Source organism: Centruroides vittatus, unplaced genomic scaffold (assembly GCF_030686945.1).
Source record: "Centruroides vittatus isolate TY-2023 unplaced genomic scaffold, ASM3068694v2 contig_751, whole genome shotgun sequence".
In the NCBI taxonomy this organism is placed as follows: domain Eukaryota; kingdom Metazoa; phylum Arthropoda; class Arachnida; order Scorpiones; family Buthidae; genus Centruroides; species Centruroides vittatus.
Genome location: NW_027122488.1, coordinates 810604 through 817829, shown reverse-complemented (window position 1 = coordinate 817829; position 7226 = coordinate 810604). Strand labels below are relative to the sequence as shown.

Below are 7226 nucleotides of genomic sequence, written 5' to 3'. Positions count from 1 at the left end.
TTTTCACGTTTAAAACTTCGGCCTCAACCTCGCTATTGTATTTCTAAATTAACTTCAATGTCTATGAATCGTTATAGGGATCAAATTTTCTTTAAAGTATGCTGATGTTATTTTAAAAAATAAATTATAAACTTATGATTTTTTTCTTTTTCTAATGACATCACAAAATAAAATGTTTTTAAAAATTGACAAATATTTATTTAATATTTATTCCAACAGATGGTAGCACTAACTCCAGAAGGAATTTTCCGGAAAAAATATATTGTATAGTCATCGTCACGTGCTTTTTAGCGTCATCAAAACATATGACGAAATTCTTAAGTAACCGTAATATCATTGGTAGGTATTCAATGTCATGTAGTGTGACGTCGGAAAAAGTTTAAAATTCTTTCGTGCCATTGGTTAATAAACAAAATCACATGCAATTACGTTTCAAAGGTCATTACGAAAGAGAAACAGAAACATCCATTCTGACAACAAACTAAAATATGTAGAGAAGAATGGAATAATATTTAGATCAGAAACCTAAAATGAGAGGATGAAGTAAATGTGAAAAGGAAGTAATATCAGGTAACTTAATTATCACTTGTTTTTATAGAGTTTTAAGTTCATATTTTGCTAAGATTGTGATTGTTTTCAATAACATTGAGATGTTTACTCTTTTTATAAAGCTAAACCAGATGTTATTTGATAGTTTATTCAGCTTTAAATTTAGAAAATTGCATGTATGCTACATTTTGGATAATGTTATGATATTAATAATTCCAAATTGTACTTAATTATAAATTTTCAAGGAAGTAGCTTGTTAAAAAATTTATCAATATGGTAAGTTAAATTTTCCTGTAATAATTTTCCTTCACAATGTTCAAAAATGTTAGAATATAATTTAGTTGATTTAATAAGGACTCGACTTCTATAAACTTAATTTCTCTAAATAAGGAATTAACTTTGTAAACAAGGAATTATTAATTTAAGATATCATTTTAGGAATTTATTTGTATCATTTCTAAATTTTATATATGTTATGTGAACATTTTAATAACTTTATAAGGATATTATATATATATCTGTACATAAAATTTATGACAAATTTGTTATTTTTGAAAGTAATGAGTAATTCAGATAATTATTTACAAGCATTGTTAATTTATATATACTTCATTACACATCATTTGCTTTTATAATCAGTAATTTAAAAATTTCTTACATAATCTTATATTAAATATTTAATTAAAAAATATTTACAATGGTTGTTATAAAAAATTTTCTACATTTACATTGGATATATGTATATATATATCCAATGTAAATGTAGAAAATTATATATATATAATTTTATCATCATGTTAAAAGTTTTTTCGTGTATTTTAAAATATGTAAAAAAACTCGAGCAAATAATTTTCTTATTAGATATAAATACTGTATTTTAGATCTTTTATAATGCATTTAAGGTTAAAATTAATTAAATAATATAATATATACCAACTGTTTGAAGATCTTTTGAAAATGAGTAATTTTGAAATGAAAGTAAAAAGTTCATTAAAAAATGAAAAAATTCACATAATAAAAACATTTTGAAGTGATCATCATTTTGTTTATTTAATATAAAGTACTGTGTTAAATATCAAAATACACTCTTCTAGGATATGACCTCAAGAAGGAATATAAAAAAATGATTAAATACAACGATATTTTTTTATTTTTGTGTATCCAAAAGTTATTTCGTGCTAACTTAAAAATTCAATATATTCTAATACAGTACCGTATCAATTTTTTGAGGTAAAGTGGATAAGTAGTATATTGTTTTATCAAAAACTCTAATAATTTACCAAACATTCTATATTATCAAACTAATCGATTTAGGTGCATTAATGTATACAATGTACTCTATTTTGAGGTTAGGCTTACTTACTGAACATAATGACTTTTAAATTATATAGTAGAACACTTTCAGTTTTATTTGTAATTGCATTTATTAAAACAAATGTAAAAAAACCTATAATTACAATTACAGTAAGTTTTTAAAATATTTTTGTCATATAGTCATCAGAACAAAGTATTTTTTAGAACTTTTAGAACCACTTGTAAACACCATGATGAATGAATTATGTTATGATTTGCAAAATGAACTGTACTATACTCTTAGGTTCTTGTCTCTAAGATGGCAAAGTATCCTTCCACAATTCATCTCAAATAATGTGAAACCTTGGTTAATTGGGTCAGATATTGTTGGACTATCGAGATAAGCTAGTACGTCAAATTATTTCATTTTCTGAAGATTTATAAATCAATCCATCTCAGATTTGTTAAACAAAATGTCAATAACAGTTATACAAAAGAGATGTATGAAAAATTTATGACCATTTGAAATTTACTATTTTCATGTTTTTGGTAAAATTGTATAAAATATTTTGAAATAAATAAATAACTATTTTGAAAACATTTTAAATTCTATTTAGAGAAGATAATAGAATCAAACTACAGATTAATTTTTAAGTTTAATAAATATATTAAAATTATTATTTGTCTACGTGAGGTGGATTGCTGAGTGAGCTTTCTTATCTGCATTTGTTATAATTATGTACTTATATGATATCATTTCATAGTAACTCTTTATATATAATTATTCTGTTATCTGATACATTCTATTATAATGCAAACTTAGCAAATTTCTTAATATTCCTTTAGTAAACATCCTTCTGCTTTTATTTTTCAATTGAATCAAATCGCTTAAAAACATGGTGCATTTGTTTTGAGTAATGAGTTGACTCTATAGATTGTGTGTCAAAAGATTTTGAGTTAATTTGGCTATCACAAAGTTTTGATAAATGATATTGATAAAACAGTTACAATCAATCTTCCCTACTCCACCCACCTTTGTTTACTCATAATTTTTGGCAGATAAGGGGGTGGCAAGATTAAAGATATAAATAAAAAGATTTTTATTACAGTAAGTCTTATTAATGTATGTACTGGATATGGTATAACTTCAAAATCACCTTGGATATTGTTTTAATTATTGTGGATACATTTAGCAGGGATATGACTTTACAAGAGTTTTTAACCAATTTGATTAAAAAGTTCTTAAATTCTTAATTCTTGCTTGCTATCTTTTACTTTCCTTGCTGTTATGTATATGTTACAGTGAAAGCAGGTGGTCTGTGAATGTACACCTTCACTAAAGTAATCAATGAACCTGTACAACAGCATTATAAGTTTTCAATTTTCAGTTTGCTCTGAAAATTTGATCACTGCATGTGAAGTTTCTCAGACAAAACTTATTTTAAGGATAATTGCATCTTTCCAATCTTGCAGTACATGACAAGGCATTTTTAAATGTTCTTACAATTTGAAATGCCATACTATGAAGTATAAATGCAAGAAGAATGGCACTTTATGTACTTCTAAATGTCATAACTCTGGCTTGCTGCAATAAATGAAAACATTAATTAAAATAGTTTTTTCTTTTTCATTTTACTTTAAATTTACTTTTTACAAACTCAGCTTATATAGGTAAACAAACACACTAGAGAAAATATACAGTCACTAGGGAATGTGGATTTATTATTTTAAAGCAAATAATTTATTCCACATTTACTGATTACTTTAGTGAAGGTTTACATTCATTAGTAATAGTGTGATGTTCGTTATGATACGTACTGGATCCCGCGAGCAGGAAGGTACAAAAAAAAGACTTTGATTACAAAAATAGCACAAAGTAATATATTTATTCACAACGAAACGGTTCTTTTTTACACGATCCCAACTTTATCTCACTTACTTAGTCAAGATACACAGGCGTTGACCAATTCTTTTTATCTAACCAACAAACAAGACTTCGTGGTACGTGACAAATATACGCGGGTCGATATATTTTTACTCTAACTTAAAAACTAAACTTACATCTATCTTATAACTAAAATAAAATGAAAAAAATGGAAATTAAGAATAAAGGACAGAGAGAAAGATTAGGAAATACCCGGGATTTCTTTCGAATTGATGAATCTTGGGGTAAGACACCTTCTCCGATTCTTTTCTCCTTTATACTCTTTTTAACTCCTCTGTTGCCGTAGACCTTATCTTTTAACTTGTCTCGATGTTCTACTTATATATTCGCTGTCCTCCACTTCTTTCTCGGATCCCTTAGCACCTTGCAGTCTCTCGTATTCTTTTGTTTCTTTCCTTTTTTCACTCTCGAGCACTGCCTTCCTCGTGCTTCTTCTTTCGGATCCCACACAAGAATGGTCTCTCTGCAGCCGTTTTACCCTCAGGCTCCACACTCTTCTTTTGTTTTCCCACGTTCTCGGAACTGGTCGTCTTACCCCCATGGGAGAAGGATTAAGAAAACGTTCTAGGAAGAATTTTAGAACAAAGAAACAGGAAAGACTTAAAACTAATCCAATAAAAATACGAACATATGTACAAAATTATACAAAAAAACATGGCCGACGGCCACAATAGATCACGTTTACTGTACAATCCACTTTCACTGTAACACACACATAACAAGGGAAAGTATTGGAATCATTCAAATTTGATCCAGATTTTTTGCAAATCTCCATGTTTTGAGATACTGAACCCAAGAAAGTCAAAAATGGGGAAAAATTGTGTGTGTATGTGTGTGGACATCTATTTCGTTTAATATCTCAGGATGGGGTAATGATTAAGAAACAAAATATTGGCATGGTAGCTTGTGTATATGCCATTAAATTTTGGTGGTTAAAGGTCAAGGGGATTGGAAGATAGTGGGTAGTAGTGTAGTTCAGACTTAATGAAGATTTTATTCATTATTAGCATTTACAATGTTTTTATAAAAACTTATCATTACTCTCAAAATTAAGCTTTTTGCCATATAATAATAATTAATAATATAAAAAATTTTTATAAGAAAATGTCATAACAGATGGCATCCCATACAATTTTATTTATGATTAATAATATAAAAGCTATTTTTTAAATAAAATTTCATAACAGTAGGGAAAGTTATGCAATTCATTGCTGGATATTTTGTCTTGTAATTCTCTTGTATGCATTGCATATGAACAATGGCCGTGTGTTCAGGTTTTGCCATCTTTTCTGCTTTCCAAAAACCTTTGAATTTTGCCCAGATACTCTAGAACTTTTCCAATGAAAGGAATTTCAGAAACATCATTGTCTTTTTGTTCTAGCATATCCTCAGTTTCTACTGTAGATTCAACAATGTTATCAGGAGTGATCTTGCAACAAGCTGATACATTGTCTCAACTTGAAGGATATCATCTGCTTGAACTAAAGGACAAACAGTAGCCAGAAAATCAAAAAGCTTTTGGACTTCTGATGTGAGTGCTATATGATATTTGATGACATCAGAATGTGTGAGACTATTATGTTAGAGGTTATTTTTTATGTTAAAGTTATATTAAAATTGTTACTGAAGGAACTTTTAGCCAAGCTTCTGCCATCAATTAAATGGCATCAATAAGAAGCAAATTCCAGTTGACAGGCTCTTCAGCATTGATTTTATTTATGACTAGTTTACAATGCATATTCCTGTAGTGTGCTTTAAAAGGTCTGATTACATTAGCATCAAGTCGTTGCAGTTTTGACATTGTGATTTTTACCTCCTAATTCTAACATACATTGCTGATTGTCACATGTATGATAAGTTGCATTTTCCAAGACAAAATAAAAATTATCTTTTGCTGCTCATTTCATTGTTAAATATGATCAGCCAATCATTAAACTTGATTGATGTCATCTAGCTTATCTTGTTTCAATGATAATGGACATAAGTAAAGCTATGGATTGAAATTCTTGAAACTCAGTGTTTTTTTTCATTTTCCAAATACCATTGGTTTACTCTTATCACTTACATCAGCATTCATGCTAAAGATGATGGAAATCCTCTTCTTAGCTTTTTTTCATCCCTTCACTTCTTGAGAAGACAATGTTACATCAGGAAGAAATGGAAAAATGGAAAGACGTTTCATCTATGTTGTATACATAAAGTATCCAGATTTTTCTGAATTTTGATCTGGGATGCTCTAAAAATTGAGGTAGGAAATATAGGGTGTGATGTTATTATTTGAATGATTTTGCTGTTTAATAATGTTATTGTCTATTTAATGAATACTATTTACGTATAAATAAAAACGGGATAATCTGGGATAGTTTACTCAAAACCCCAACATTATTCCAAGCTGGGACAAAAAGCCAAAAACTGGGACTGTCCTGGTTAATCTGGGACATCTGGTCACTTCACATATACATCTTTCAAATTGTACTCATTGCTTCTTGCAATTTTCACTGACTTTCCTCAATATTTTGAAGATTGACAGATTGACTTTTCCCAATGATTTTCCTTTTTGCAATCCCATGGCACTTTCCAAACTAGTATAGAGTTAGTGGAACTGAGTTGAGTGCCATCTGTACACAGGCAAAGAAAACTGCTTCAGGAAAACACGTGCGTCTTTGGGTTGGATATGCACTGAATGCGGTGCTTGTTTTCTTCCTGTGATGATAAACCACAGCTTTCTGCCACACAAAACTTCAAAAAATAACTGTTGTGTAGTCGGTTGTAGTGTTACCTATATTACTGTGCTGCCAGGTACAAAGTTAACCAGTAATGTGTGATAGTATTTTTTTAAAAATCTATATTAATATCGATAATACGACATATGTACATGCAGAATTAATACATTAAGTCAAAATGATCTACAGTCACTTCTCGAGTTATGACCACCTTGACTTATGACCATTTGCACTTATGAGGAAAAAATTTTATTAAAAGATTTAAAAATGTATCAATTTTTTATAGTTTTCATCAAATATATATCATATACACATATATCTTGTGATTGATTGCATCATTTTTAGTTTTGTTCTGCAGTTAGTTACCCTTTGCGTGTGCTTGTGTAAGATGGCTAACTGTTTTGTTGTTAAGTACAGTCACTTCTCGACTTATGTCCAAAGTTGCGGAACCGAACCCCATTGTAAGTCAAGAAGTAACTGTATTGACTAATGCAGGCATCACTTTGACTGTAAACTGCTGAATGTATGTATATACAGTCGACTTCACATAAGTCATCACCCGCATAACATCAGTTAAGTAGTCAGTTTTCTGGGGTCCCAGTCGACTTACATAGGCATTAATGTTAAAAAACTCCAGTTTACTCGACACCATTTAACTCGTCACCACTGGATAAGTCGACATACTTTTGCTGTCCTACACTCTGATAAGTCCGTCA

At 29.3% G+C, this 7226-nt stretch overlaps 1 protein-coding gene across 1 annotated transcript in view; it reads left to right on the top strand.

Annotated features, from left to right (window-relative positions):
- The first annotated feature begins 214 nt into the window (after positions 1-214).
- LOC136981312 (CREB3 regulatory factor-like) overlaps positions 215-7226 on the top strand; it is a 55331-nt gene continuing 48319 nt past the window's right edge. The window contains exons 1-2 of the mRNA XM_067277611.1: positions 215-339; positions 439-570. The gene's annotated coding sequence lies outside the window, so the exon portion shown is untranslated. The remainder of the gene's footprint in view (positions 340-438; positions 571-7226) is intronic.